Genomic DNA, 15,946 nt, shown 5'->3' on the forward strand with positions numbered 1-15,946 from the left:
GATTTAATAAAAACATCTTTATAATTTGGTGGCAGCGGTTATATAATATTATAAAAAATAATATAATTAATTAAATAAAAACAACATCTCCACAGTTGTTATAATGTATTGACCCCTATCACTGATACATTACTTCCTAGCACTTTATTTCCTTCCTATTTATCCTACCCCGCATTATCACAGCCAACTCTCTGACACTTGTCCATGCACTTTATCAAAAGCCCTTGAAATTGTGTATTTTCTTATGCTCAACCCCTTTTTATCCATAGTGGTTGATGTTTGGATCATTACCTCATTATGCTTGGTCATTTTATGTTTTATTGGATGTTATGTTTTAGCCAATTATTTTACTTGATTGTTGTACCATTATTTTTAGTTATTGATATGTGTTTTAAATTGTTATACCTTGTTTCTGTGTTGGGCTCGGCCCCATGTTAGCCGCCCTGAGTCCCTTCGGGGAGATGGTGGCGGGATAGAAAAATAAAGTATTATTATTATTATTATTATTATTATTATTATTATTATCTGCCTTGGCATTCTGGGTTATATAGCTGTGTGGAAGGGCCTTGAGTCTACACTGCCATACAATCCATTTTTAATCAGATAATCTGTATTTTATAGGCAGTGAGGAAGAGGCCTAAGTGAGCCCCGCCTGACCCCCGGCAGTCATTGTGGCTGAGGGGGTTGCTATGACACAAAAGGGATGGGGCCTAAAGGGAGTGGGTCCTACCCTCCTGACTGGCAGCCAGGGGAGATCGGCTCTTCCTCATCCTTCTCCCCCCCCCCCCCCACTTTGTGTTTAATATTTCTAAGTTTATTTGATTGAAAGACATAGATTGGATGACTATGTCTTTTGTGGCCAAATTTGGTGTGATTTGGTCCAGTGGTTTTGTTGTTTACTCCATGGGAAAAACACACATTACATTTATTTATATAGATAAATAGATAGATAGATATAGATTAAACCCTTCCAGAGGGAAGTAACATGTCTAAAATTGTGTAGTAATGCTTGTGTGTACATAGATACTTAATGTTCAATTTCTGTGTACTTCTAAGGATGCTTTTTATAATAAACATAAATCCTTCATAATCCTGAAAAGATGTAAATATTAATACAGGTTGTCATCTCTTTGAATCAATGCCCCATTATGGTTACATTATTTTATCATCACATATAAAAAGAATGTAGTCACTTTCCTATTTTAATGTGATAAAACATCCTGCATTTAGTGAAATATTAAAATCAAGTCTTGAGTTCTCAGTGGGTGTCCTGCATCCTTATCCACAAATCCATGGGAGCATAGCCCTTGACAGCATCTTGCCTGGATTAAATGCTGTTTGTTTATTTGTCCTCAATGTTTATCCATATGCACAAGTGCCTTGATTTATCACAGATGTAGCAGATCAGCATGCCAGACTCCAATTTCCATTTTTGCATTGAAAATGTGTTTCTACTGTTTACAGAACTCTGACTTGTAAGGGATTTTGTGCTTCAGACTTTGCAAAAACTGAAGAGATGCATGTTTGTGGGCCTTAGTGGTGCATGTATGAAATTCCTCCTATTCAGCTCAACAATGGGCTCTTTCTCTTTGCTTATTCCTGGAAGCATGTTTTTCCCCCATTTTTTCTTTGCTGTTCCCACTGTTCTTTTCCCTGGATACCATTCAAGATCAAATTAGGAGAACCATGTGCCTTTTCTACAAAGTGTTTCCCTCAAAGAGGCAAAGCGATTATTCAGAAAATCTATTTAACAAATGAAAATGTTAATTTTATTTATTCATTTATTTTCTTCCCCAGAACAGAAGCCACTATGGACATTTCTACAATTATTTTGAAAATAGCTTTGGGAGCATGGGTCATAAATTGAATTATTGAGATGATTTACAAACTTCAAATTATTCATGTCCACTGAATTCAACAGGAAAGCTATTCAAGGACCACAATGAAATGCCAGAACATAGGGTGGGGTTGTTTGGAGATGCTTTGAGCCTTTTTGAAATCTCCAGGTAGAGCGAGGAAGTCCTCTAGACCAGCTTCCAGCCAACAAAAATCAGAAACAACCTTTAGCCCTCCAGCTGGCTTGGACTAAAACTTTCATCATCCTTGACCATTGGTCATGCAGCCTGGGGCTGATGGAAGTTGTAGCCTGATACATCGGGAGAGCAACAGGTTGCTGACTCCAGATGTAGACACTGGTAAGTTAGATAGACCAATCGCTTTTGTTGTTTCTGTCCAGTTCAAAGACAGCCTTTCATTTACCGTCAGACGGTTCTTGATTGCTTGTGACAACTTTACAAGCAATCTAATCTAATGGTGAAAGCTTCTTTGAAATCTGTTACAGTGTCATTGATTTTTGGCCCCTGCTTGCTTAAAGGTTTAATTACTGGGAAGAAAGAAACTTATAATGCCTAGTTCCTTTGTGATTGTATCAGGGTGCATCTACACTGTAGAATTAATGCAGATTGGCATCACTTACTAGCAGTTGTGAGAAACAAAAACTGGAGGTGGTAGCAGGATGTGTGTGTGTGTGTGTGCAAAAAAATTATTTTCAGTCCTGAACTGGGTGCATTCCAGATCAATGCTGTTGAAGGGGCAAAAATGAAAAAAGTACTCCTTTTAAACCAAAGTCAAAAGCAGGAGCCCCCTTCCAGTGGAGAGGGCGAGGAAGGACACCACAAAAGTTGGATCTTCTAACTGCAAAAAGTTGTTTATTGCGTGGCCATAGCAATAACAACAAAAATGCATACAGGAATGCAATCAAAGGATTTGTCGTAACCTGAAAAGGGTTGCAAGGCTTTTTATCACTTTTACAGAAAGTAGAAAACATATTCTTATATTATATTGAAGGGACAAAGATGTAAAAGATGTAAAATACTTCTCTTAATCCAAAGTCAAAAGCAGGAGGCCCCTTTTCTGTGGAGAGGGGGAGGAAAGACACCACAAAAGTTGGATCTTTAAACTGCAAAAGAAGTATTTATTGCGTGGCCATAGCAATGTGACAAATACAGTAGAGTCTCACTTATCCAACACTCGCTTATCCAACGTTCTGGATTATCCAACACATTTTTGTAGTCAATGTTTTCAATACATCGTGATATTCTGGAGCTAAATTCGTAAATATAGTAATTACTACATAGCATTACTGCGTATTGAACTACTTTTTCTGTCAAATTTGTTGTATAACATGTTTTGGTACTTAATTTGTAAAATCATAACCTAATTTGATGTTTAATAGGCTTTTCCTTAATCCCTCCTTATTATCCAACATATTCGCTTATCCAACATTCTGCCGGCCCATTTATGTTGGATAAATGAGACTCAACTGTACATGCAATCAAAGGATTTGTCCAATTTTCAAAATGGTTGCAAGGGTTTTTATCACTTCCACAGAAAATAGTAAGCATATCCTTATTGGCTTACAAAGATCATTTACCCCATTCGTCTAATGTTGGCTACATCACAAGCATCTTAACCATCATGCAATTCCATTGGTTTTCTATGCTGTAACCAGAGGCGGTTCTACCACCAGGCAAACTAGGCATTTGCCTGTGGCGCCATGTTGTTGGGGGCGCCATTGAGGCAGAAAGGAGCCTAGGAAGACAATATGGTTTTTGGGAAGCCTGTGAAGTAAGTATTGCTTATCTTACCTAACTTGGGTGAATTAATTTAATGCATACACACTTATTTAATTGAATGTTCATTTTCTACTGTTACTTTTTAATTTATGGAGTTTGTTTTAATTCATAGGTGAGCCACTTTTGGCCCCATTTATGAGAAAGGAGGGAAATTGTTAAATAAGTCCTAGTACCTTCATTTATAAGTAGATTTTCCTGAGGATTAAAGTTTTATCACCTGTATGCAACTATTTAGTTTAGCAGAGATATAGAATCTACACTTTCTAATGGATGTGCAAGGCAGAGATTGCAGTAATGAATGTCCAGCACTTCTGGAAAATGTCAGTTTGAGAAAATCTGACATACATTGTCAGAAATAGTTGTACTGATTCAGACTACTGGGTCATCCAACTCAGCCTCCTCCTCTGTAGGAAGTCTAGGAAGCAAGGCAAGTGGGGCTTCCTCCTTGGGGGCATCCTTGGTTGGGGGGTGTCAGTTGGCCCTGATTGCTTCCTGTCTGGATTTCCCATTTTCAGAGTGTTGTTTATTTAGGCTTTTCCTCAATCCCTCCTTATTATCAAACATTTTTGCTTATCCAACACTTTTATTTTTCAGTGATTGGGTTTTTTTTGGGGGGGGGGGAATTTCTGTTTGCCTACACTTGAAAATTACCTTGGACCGGCTCTGGCTGTAACAACATGTGACTCTTTAGACAATGGTGCTTTCATGTTATTGACCCTGATCTCAGTACCTCCTTATCTATTCCTTGTTGCAAATATAGGTTCAAAACCGTATGAGAATCCTAGGGAGTAGTGGGTAAGGTTCTGACTTGATGTATTGTTATTATTTGAAAGTAACTTATTTTCTCTGGAACAACTCTTTCCTCAAACATCAGCATTTTCTCTCAAGCACAGGCCTTTCTCAAATAATAGGCCTCTTGCAACTTAGGTCAATCAAAACATATGGGACTTGTAGTCATTACAAGTATCTTTGAAAATTCTGTTTTTAAACCCACGTCCCACTCAATATGACAGACTCAGGGCCCTTCCACACAGCCATATAACCCAGAATTTCAAGGCAGAAAATCCTGCAATATCTGCTCTGAAATGGGTTATCTGAGTCCACTAACTGCCAATATTCCAGTTCAAAGCAGATAATGTGGGATTTTATTCAGCTGTGTGAAGGGGCTTCATTTAAATCTAGTTCAATGTGGTTTAATCCACATTATATGAGTTTACACTGACTTATAATGCAGTTCAATCTGAGGCCTTTCCACACAGCCATATAACCCAGAATATCAGGACAGAAAATCCCACAATATCTGCTTTGAAGTGGGTTATCTGAGTCCACACTGCCATATATTCCAGTTTAAAGCAGATGTGGGGTTTTCTTCAGCTGTATGGAAGGGGTCCTGGATTATATGGCAGTGCAGATGGCACCTGACTCAGGCTATGTTGTGGAGAAACCCGGAAACGCCATTTCTGGCCTTGGGTCTGGCATTTGGGGAATGTTGGACCATGGCCGACCTTCTGCCTCATGGCCAACTCTACTCTTGAGGCAAACCCCAATGCTATTTCTCCTTCTATTTCCAGTAATGGCTTCTATTCTCACAACCAAGTCCTCCATTATTTACCCTTGTTTTTTTCCACGCTTCTTGCGGAGATTTTTATGTTATTTAGGAGTTCCCAAATTTTTGCAATGTAGCAGTGGGTTAAACTGCTGAGCTACTGAATTTGCTGACCAAAAGGTCAGCTGTTCGAATCTAGGGAGCGGAGTGAGCTTCCGCTGTCAATTCAAGCTTCTGCCAACCTAGCAGTTTGAAAACATGCAAATGTGAGTAGATTAATAGGTACTGCTCTGGCAGGAAGGTAACGGCGCTCCTTGTAGTCTTGCCGGCCACGTGACCTTGGAGGTGTCTATGGACAACACTGGCTCTTCGGCTTAGAAATGAAGATGAGCACCAACCCCCAGAGTCAGACACGACTAGACTTCATGTCAGGGGAAAACCTTTGCCTTTACCTTAGCCTTTAAAAAACATTAAAAACCAATGAAATTGGAGCCCAAGTTTTGAATAAAGGGGTCAAATGTCCTCTGTGGGATACCACTGAATCTTTGATTTCTGGTCATGGCTTCCAGTGTGTATTCTGAGAACCAAGTGTGCCATGATCCAGCCTTGTTCTTTTCTGTGGCACCTTCTATACCACTGAATAAAATCCCATATTATCTGCTTTGAACTGGGATATATGGCAGTATAGACCCAGATAGTCCAGTTCAAAGTAGATATTGTGGGATTTTTTGCCTTGATAATTCTGGGTTATATGGCTGTGTGGAAGGGCCCTGTGAAGCAGCTGCCTCTGACCCCATCTATACTGTCATACAAAATCCAGATTATTTGCTTTGTAACTGCATTAGTAAGCAATGTGCCTGTAGGCTGAATACATAAAGTTTGTAAGTAAACCAGTGTGGAGATGTGGCAGGGAGGAATCTTTTTATCCCACCGCTGCCACTAAATTGTGGAGATGTGGCAGGGAGGAATCTTTTTATCCCACCGCTGCCACCAAATTGTGGAGATCTCAGGCAGAGAGGATTTTTTTTTCTTTATTCTCTTATTCTTTCTTATTCTTATTCACATTAGATGGTAGCATTACTTAGTTTTGAATATAGGTGACTGAGACTTGGATATTGAAGAACAAAAACAAGTTTATTTCAGGCACAGAGCTTAGTAGTTACAGTAACTTCTTTAAAGGCACTTAGATAATGGTTGCAACGTTAATAACTGATCACTTTGGATCTAACTGGGATTGCTTTCCCTTCCTACTCAGACTCTACAAATAAACCTAAACAAGTCACCTAACTTGCTTAATTTAACACCACTAGAGATCTGAGTTCCCCTGGCTTCCCTAACCTGGAACCAGTGTCTTCCCTGTGACTAAAATCACAGACTGTTTTTTAAAATATTCCCTCCTTTTCCTTCAAACTGCAGTTGGCTCCGCCCTCGTTACTATGGCAACCTGCCTCAGAATGCTGAGCTGGTTACCATCCCCCACGCACTGGTGACTAATACCCTTTTAAACATAGTTAAATCTGACTTTTAAAACGAAATTAAACATGACATCTATAAATCAAAATAAAAACACACTTCTTTACAACCAGCTATGTTATTTTTAATGAAGACTACTTTATTTTGTCTCTTAGGAGCATGATTTAAACCAAGATGTTTTAAAGGAGAGTAGGTGTTTTTGGGGCAACTGAAATAACACTTCTGAACTCTGCTATATTTTTGTGCATTGACATATCTCTGTTCCTAACAGATCAGAGACAATAGGTTCAGTCTAATAGCTGAGGAATTGCATAAATACTAGATATTTACCACCAAAAAGAAGATTCTCTCAAATGAGTTTTTAGCTCTTTTCTGAAAGTCATGCTTTTCAAAAGGTTATGTGTCCAAAAGGTTATGAATGCCTTTTCCCTAATCTGCTTCAATAAAGAAAAATACTTATAAAAAATAATAAATGGCATTAATTGCAAACTGACCTCACAGACACCTTTTCCTCCTTTGCCAGCTGGTCTATAAAATGAAAGGTGCCTGTCAGAATTGATAATGGTTCTTTAGTAAGATTCTTAAATTCATGGAGGCTGACTTTTCTGAAATTAATAATATTACGAACCAACATCTTACTAAGGGTGCTTCTACACTGTAGAGCTAATGCAGTTTGGAATCACTTTATTTATTTCATTTTATTTATTTCAATTATTTATACCCCGCCCTTCTCACCCGAGGGGACTCAGGGCGGCTTAACTTTAACTTTTGTGGCCCAGTACTTTAGAATCCTGAGAACTGTGGTTTGGTTAGGCACCAGCAGGCTAAAGACCTTGTAAAACTAAACTCTTGGAACTACATTAATCCTACAGTGTAGTAGAGCAGGCAGGCATGGTCAAACTTTGGCCCTCCAGGTGTTTTGGACTTCAACTCCCAGAAATCCTAGCCAGCTTAACATTTGTTAGAGATTGTGGGAGTTCAAATCCAAAACACCTGGAGGGCCAAAGTTTGCCCATGCCTGCTGTAGAGCCAGACATAGCCAGCTGCTGGCTTAATAGGTGATCCCTCTTTCCTTCAGCTTTCCTCTAACTCTTCTCCAATAAAGTAAATTAACACTATTTAAAGAATCCTAATTTCTGTCCACAGGGTTTCAGTCGAGGATGCCACCTTGATCTGCTGAGCAAAGTTCTTTTGAATACTCTCATGTGTGAAATTCAAGTCAAGAAATGCTTTATTTGTGTCAGTTTGAAGTGAAGAAAATGGAAAAGAGGGTTCCATATGCACAAGGACCAAATACCTGCTAGAGACTTCAAGAAAATTGGATTTTTGGGGTGAAGAATACATTTGTATATTCAAAAATATCTCAATAATAACATAGGAATGAGATTTAGGGAGCTCCCTTTCAGAGAGCTCTTCCCATTTTAGATCCCAAAGGAGAACAATTTCTGCCTGTCTGAGGTGCTAACATGAAGGAGCTTTCAAGAAGTTAAAGGAAAGGCTGGGCTTCCTGGAAGGACCCAGATCCCCTTGACATCCTGCAGGGGTGTAGCAGGGCCAAGGTAAGCACGTGGCAGCCCTGCCTGCTGGGCCCCTCCCAAGAGAAGCTCCAGGCTTGTTTTCCTTCCAAAAGGTTCCATTTCTGCCCAGGTTCCAGGGACAGAGGTATTTACCTGGTTGTCAAGGAGACCAGGGGATTCCGATGAACCAGAGGTTGCAGTGACCATTGGCACCTGCCATTACTTTCCTGGACTCCATCATGGGCAGAGGAACTTCGTGGCAGATCCAGCCGGGGGTCTCCCCTACTGCTGACCTCTGTCCCAGGCCTCTCAGGATGTCCCTGGCCTTAACGTTCAGGATAAGCTCCTAGACCCATCCTCTCCTTTTGGGAATCCTGTGGCCAGCCCTGCTGTGGTGCTGAGTCTCCCCTTCTTTGGCACTCCTTTTGACAGAGGGCCAGGAAGAGGTACCCATGTCTCCACCACATGGGCACTGAAGATTGAGAGGAGGTTCTGTGGCTCTTCAAAGGTAAACCCCCCCCCCCAAAGCCTTTCCAACAGGAGCCATGGCTCTGTCCTTGACCAAGGGAAGCCCTGGCACCAAGAGAAGACGAGAGCCCAGTGAAGAAAAGTGATACTGCCTTAGGGATTCCCTGAAGTTGGAGGGGGGATAGGCTTTTGGGTGGGTATGCATAAATTAAGTGGCAGTTATGCTTTATGAGATAGTGAAGGAATTTGCATGTGTATAGTGATTGGTTGGTGGAGGAAGAGGTCCTTGGGGGGATTCATATGCAAATTGTGGCAGGTAGGGATTGTGAGGTAGAAAAGGAGTTTGCATATCGGTGGTGATTGGCTGGTGGAAGAGGAAGAAGGACAGACCCTTGGACGGGAGGGATGTACCATATTTCAACAGGTAAATATGGTCCAGCAAATGTCTGTGGATTACAGTCCTGAGAGGGAGGGCGGGAGGGAGGGAAATTGTAGCAGAGGGCAGAGCCCTTTGGTGGAGCTTTCTGTGTTCAGCTTCTGGCGAGACAGATGGAGGCGCCCTTCCCCTTGGATGTCAGAAACCTGAGGACACACAGAGAGAGAGCCTGAGCTCTGAGAGTTCAGAGAGAAACCTCCTTTCTATCTTTTTTTTTTGGGTGGGGGTGGGGGTGGAGGAAAGCTGTCAGTCTGGATGTTTGAGGCTCACAACAAGCGATGGCACTGGAGCCTTCTCCCTAAAGTTGGGACAGGTGCCCTGAGGCTGGGATTTTGGGGTCCCAGGATGTTGCCTTATTCTGAGGGGCTGGCAAAGGTCCAGGGGCTTGGGTTGGCCTGGACAGGAGGGTAGGTGGCTGCTAAGGATGCTCAGATGAGTTCCTGTTCTGTCCTTTGCCTTTCTAGCAACTTCATCTCCAGGAAAGTCCCATCTCCTTAAAGGAATGAACCGTCCAAAGATTTGGTTAGTAAAATACGGGATGGAATAGTGGGATCTTGCCTCTCTCCTTACTTTGGGAGAAAGATTTCACTCTGGGCCCTAAGACCTCTTGAGTTCCCATGTGGAAATCCTGCTGCCCTCAGGTGTTATTGGGCCATAAGTCCGAGCAGCCCCAGGCAACATGGTCATTTATATCTTCTTTTCCCTCAACAAGACGCCAAGGAAGTTGGGATCCCTTCAGAGTCCAGCAGAATGTGGGGGCAGCCCAGACCCTCAATTCAGAGAGGTACCTCCTTTTCAAGTTTAGGGGTGCATGGCAAGCATGTGGCCCTGTAGATTTGAGTCCCATATATGAGAGAAAAGCAGGATAAAATTAAGTAAATAAATAAATAATAATAGGTTTGGGGCACAGAGCAAACAACCACAGAGGACCCCCCCCCACACACACACCTAAATTGAGGCCATGGGAGTCTCAGCCTGTAGCCTTATTCCACTCAAGCTTGCAAACTTATTGAAAGGATCGGGATCACCTTAGAGGCTCCACATGAATGAGAGGTGAGGGCTTCTTCTGATCTTTATCTTGTTGTCTCTTCTAGCAGTGCCCACAGGCCCTCTCAGAAGACATCAAAAGTAAGGAAAGAAAGTGAGAGGTAAAGAAGGGACGTGAGAAGTAAAGAGGACATCAAAGATAAGGAAGGGAAGGGAGGATAAAATAATCTTTCCTCTGCCACCTCAAGACTTTGTGCTATCTGAGCCAAATGGCAAAGGGGCACCCTTCCACCCCATTTCCTTTGTCTCATCCTGCCTCCCATTTAACCTCCTTTCTCCCAGTCCAGTTTTCCTCCTACTGGTTGCCTTCCCATTCCTCTTTTGGCTGTGTGCCTCATGAAGGAAGAGGGGAGCTCCTATTTCATCCTTCTCTCAATTGTCTTGCAGAACCCCAAAGGGATGATGCTGGATGACATTGTAGCCCGCAAGATGAATTGTGGGACCCCCTCTCCAGTTCCGGCTGACAATATCCTCTCAGTTGGGAGGGATCCCCATTCCCGTCCCTTTCCCAAAGCCAGAGGTTTGACCTAGGCCATTCTGACCTAGATGGACCCTTGGCGTTGGTTCCAGCCCTGCCCTCGGATGGTGGCCAAGTCTCACTTCTCTTCCAGCTCCCTTGGCCAAAAGCAAGATGAAGGAGAACTGGTCCTGAACCCTTAGAGAAGGTCCCCCTTGGACCCAAAGCAGTTAAGGCCCAGTCCTCCCCACTTCCCCCGGTAAGGCCTGGGACCACCCCTGATGAAGTATGGCCAGAACGTCTTCCTCAGAATGTGAAGAGGTGCCTCCTGCAGACACCTTGGTGCCAGGTTCATCTCAGAGACTTATCTTCTTAAGGTAGGCTGCTCTAGTAAGCTTTCAGCTTTTCAGCTCCTGTTCATCATCTGGTGGTCTCGTTGGTCACAAGGTAAGTATGCTGGGACCCCATTGACAATCTCCGCAAGTCTGCTGCCTGGCCAGTGTGCTATGACCAATGTGTTATGGAAACCGTGTTTTTGTAAATAGTGCAACCATATTATTTTGCTACAAAGAAAAGCCTCAAAAGGAAGATATAACATTGGTCTGTGGTTTTTTTGTTCTTTTTATCACTTTAGGTTACTGGTGCTGGGTTATGCTGCTGCTAATAAATTACTCTGCTATATGTTTATGGGGAGGGTCTTTGGTTAATAAGCCTACTCTCCCATCAAGGGTTATAGGCCCAGTATAGCCCAATATAGCCCAGTAGAAACCATATTGAGGCTGAAGAAATATGGCAATAGCATTTCAAGCAAGTGGACTGCCTTTTGAAAGGTTGAATTCTAGCAATTATGTCACATGGTCATTTATGAATTTTGTTTCGTTAGGAGACAATTTGTGGGAAGTAGTGGAGAATCTTCCAGATAAAGAAGGAGAAGATGATGACAAATTGAGGGCAGATCATTGTGCCAAGGCTTCTATCATATTGACATTAGAGGACAATCAACTGCCATATGTAAGGAATGCCCAAACAGCCACTGAATGTTGGCAAAGCCTCAAGGAAATTTACCTGAACCATTCAGCAGGCATGAAAGTTTTGTTAACTAGGTAGTTGCACAATTTAAAACTTCAGAAAGGGGAAGGTATTAGGAACCACCCACAGCAAATAAGGATTCTATTAATGGACTTGGAAGAAAGAGGCATGTGTTACATTGAAGAAAACAAAGCTTATATTTTGATTTTTTCATTATCCAAAGATTGGTACAATTTCTGTTATGCTATACAAAATTTGGACGGTAAGTACTTAAACCTTTACTGTGTGTCTTCAAGGCTTTTAGAGCAGGAAAAGAGACTAAACGTTGAGTCATCCTTCAAAGAAGACCATCAAGTTGCTACTACAGGAAAGGCTAATGAAGCAGTGAGTAGTCAAGAATATACAAAGGTATTCAATGTAAGACAGGGTTGTGGGTGTGGAGCTGTAAATCGTCTAATTAAGGATTGCCCCAGGAATAAAAGAAGAACAGAAGAAGAGGAGATCACCGAGGCTACCAAAGGCAACAACAAAGAAGAAACCACTGAGGCCTACTAACACTACAGGCACATCTGCTTATATTGGACTATAGTTTTTGCTGAGTCATTGTACCCATTTAACCCTTTCAGTGTTAAATGGGTGCAATATCTCACATTTCAGTGACTCACATTTTTGTAATTAAAAATACCTAGTTAATTTTTAATATTTCTGACACCCCTTCTATTTTTAATTACAAAAAATTGCCAATTTAAATCATACATACATACATAAACACCATTTGCTGTTAAATTCACAGGATTTTACATTTCACTTTTTCTTTTCAATGTTATCCCTTGAATCATAAATCTTTCTGGTAGTACATCTTTATTAGCCCTTTCTGTTCTAGGGATTTCAATATTTCCCCGACTTCCACCAATTCTTCATCTTTGTTTTTATTAGTTTCATTCTCTGTTTTTACACTAAGGCTACTTGTACACAGAATTTCTAGTTTCTCTTCTTTTGTTTGTACTATTTCTGTCTTTGTATCAATTTCTTCATTTCTAGATCTTTCTCTTGTAGTTTCCATTTCCTGAGGCTCAATACTTATAAATGGTAGAAATACTTCATTGTTTTTATGTATATTTTTCCAATTCTGGTTACCATCAAATTCTTCTTTATTGGTAATAGCAATTGTGCCTTGTCCTAACCAAAAACGGTACCCTTTTTTCTTTTGACTATACCCAACAAAACAAAGTCTTCTCCATGTTTGCTCACCAGGAATTAATACATTGGTATAACTTCCAAAAAATTTCACATATTTAAGATTTGGTTTCTGGCCAAACATTTTATAGAATGGAGTTTCATTTACACTGGAGGTCCATACTCCGTTAATAATATGGTTTGCAGTTACTACCAGGGCCGTAGCCAGAAAAAAATTTCGGGAGGGGTTTTGAAAATTTCGGGGGGGGGGGTTTGAACCCCTAGTACATACCCCTCCCCGCTACAAACCTGTCAATATCTGCTTGAGATAGTGCCTGGAGGGACTCTTAATGTTTTGCATCTCATAGACTTAGCATGGGGATTTGGTTAACCAGTTAAAATTCATGAGTAAACGAGATTTTTTTTATAACTTGAAAAATTTGGGGGGGGGGGGTTGAACCTCCCCCCCCCCCTGCTACAGGCCTGGTTACTACTGCCTCTCCCCACAAATGAAATGGTGATTTAGAGTCTTCCAGCATACAGTCTCTCATTCTTTTTAACACTCCAATTCTCCTTTCTGCTACATCATTTTCTTCAGGACTATATTGGTTAGCTTTTTGGTGCCAAATTCCTTTTACTTTTAACCACTTTTGTAATGCATAACTCAGTGGACATCCACACTTAGGTCACATCTCAATCACTTTCACCTGCTACCCCTGTCCATTATGTACCTTCTTTCTTTCCTGATAGGCAAAATAACACCTGCACTGTCTTTGCCAGCTGGTGTGGACTCCCTTTTCTGCGGAGGCCATGCGAACAGTGGACTACGTGGCCCAGAAACACCTGTATATGGCCACAGACCATTTCCTGGAGTCCAATGGGAGGTAAGAAAGTTGGGTCTGGGGATACCATTCACATACCCCCATGGGGCCCAGAGCTGCCTCTCCCCCAGGCTTGAGACAAGGCTGTCCCTTATTATGGCTCCCTCTTCCCTCTCTTCATGGGGTCTGCAGTGAGTTGATTTATTTATTTATTTATTTATTTCCATCATTTATATGCCGCCCTTCTCACCCGGTGGGACTCAACTCACCATATTGCTGCCTGGATACGGTACTTGATCTGTTCCTGGCCAAGGTGGAGGAGAATCCTTGGTCAGCTCAGGAGGACACAGAACAGGGCAGCCATACTTTCAATTTGGCCATGTAAAGGACATCCCCACCTGCATCTTGTTTTTGGAAAGTTGGGGATGGAAGGTGGGACCCTTCCTCTTTCCTGGCTACCAACAGGAGCCCTCCTTGCATTGAGGCCCAAACCTCCTCCTTTCCACGGGCAAAAGTGACAAGAGCTATCAAAGGAATTATCAGCAACACCAGGGATGTCAAGAACCTGGAGATGTGTTTCCTGGACATTCTGCTCACCTTGGTGACCAATTTTGTCAACATCACAAGGCCTGGTTTGGAGGCACTCAACAGGAACTGGAGCAGCAGTTACGTTACTCCAGAGAAAGGAGAGGGTGGGGAGGAATTTTCAGATGCTGATGCTGGCCAGCTTCAGACTCCACAGAACACAAATGAATGCTGCTTCTGATCTGGTTTCAACATCCTAGCCTGGTCGTCCAATATCTGAGCAGACAGGGCCTTCTCCAGCTCTGCAAGACCTATAGGGAGATAAGTCAGACAGACACACTCCAGGCACCACAGAGGCCTGGCAGAGCCTGGATCCAATAGGCCTAGCTCTTGAGATTATATGAAGAACATACGATGCAGAAGAGGAAGACAATAGAAAGTTCCTTCCCCCTCTAACCCCAAATAAGGCCTGTGATCAAATGTTCTCTGCAAAGGAACTCTTAGACATGGCTGCGCTTTGACCTGGGCCACCTTTCCCTTTGCAGATGATGGATGTCAAAGAGCTCCTGGATGAGATTCTCAGGGAGCTCTGATCTCCCAACACTGTGATCTTTATAAACCTCTAAAGCAGGTATCTCTACTTTCCTAACACTTTGTCTCCCGATGTGCATGGACCTAGATCTTCTTTAGATTTTCCTTGGGCCCCATCTCTCCCCTCCTCACTTGGACTTCCCTGGAAGTGCCTTGGTTGGTGCGGGGGGAGGGCAACTGGAGTAGGGCAGAGCAACCTCACTGACTTTGTGATTTTTGCGCATCAAGGGACACTGACAAGACGTTGACCAGCACTTGGAAGAACAAGGAGGGAGAAGAGAGGAATTAAATAAGAGTGTTTGGTTTTATTGTTCAATTGTGAAATTTTAAATTTCATGTGCATTGGTACTTAACTGTATAGAGTTGTATAGTTTTTGTTATATAGGAGATAATCACAGTACACTGTTAAAAGTGCTGCTATTCCCCTTTAGCGTCTGTGTCTGCCTCCTGTGTAAGAGGTTTGTATTTTAGCGAGGCCTAGGACCTCTCCTTAAACTGCAAATCATATGATTGCATAATCATAACAGTTAAAGTGGAATAGCCATGCTTCAACAGTGTAATGTGATAATCTCATTTTCTGTTTATTGTAACTTAACATTATATAATTATATAGTCTCTGTTGTATAAGGTTTGTAACCAGGGTTGCCATGTTAGGCAATCCTGACATAAATTTTAATTTCATGTTGCATTCTATAGTTTGTTTTGTATAGTGCCTGTAACCAAGAGTGCCATTACCTATTCTGTTGGTCTTGAAACCTTTGTTTAGAATAAATGTATCCCTTTCTTTTTAATTTGGCGCTTTCTCAGGATTCCTTTGGAGGGAGGGAGATGGAGACCAAAACTGCAAAAAAGAAGCGAGAGAAGACAATAACAGCCATGTAGTTGGTGCAAATGGGTCATGTTAAGATCATGTTGTGACCGTGATGGCACAGTAAATAAAATCTTTATATTTGTTTAATAAGAACGGTGTGTGTGTGTGTGTGTGTGTGTGTGTGTTTAAAATAATTTTGCCGGGAGATACTCTCCTTGTTGTGCTGTTGAGTGTCTCTCAGTGCATGATGTGTAGAAAACTTTCTGAGAAGTTAATAACTAAACCTGTTGTAAAAGAGGCTATATGCAAGCCAAAGACCTGTTGCTATAGGGAACACTGTGATCCTTAGCATAAAGGATAATGCTCTTTGTGCTAGCCCAAAGGCACCTCCTGTTTCAAGCAAAATAATGATAC

At 41.8% G+C, this 15,946-nt stretch overlaps 1 long non-coding RNA gene across 1 annotated transcript; it reads left to right on the top strand.

Moving 5' to 3' along the window:
* Positions 1-716: 716 nt before the first annotated feature.
* LOC103280201 (uncharacterized) lies at positions 717-15,685 on the top strand. The gene is made up of 2 exons (XR_010006808.1): positions 717-13,668; positions 13,919-15,685. It is a non-coding gene; the product is annotated as an uncharacterized LOC103280201 (long non-coding RNA).
* Positions 15,686-15,946: the final 261 nt, after the last annotated feature.

The sequence above is a fragment of the Anolis carolinensis genome, chromosome 1 (genome assembly GCF_035594765.1).
Source record: "Anolis carolinensis isolate JA03-04 chromosome 1, rAnoCar3.1.pri, whole genome shotgun sequence".
In the NCBI taxonomy this organism is placed as follows: Eukaryota; Metazoa; Chordata; class Lepidosauria; order Squamata; family Dactyloidae; genus Anolis; species Anolis carolinensis.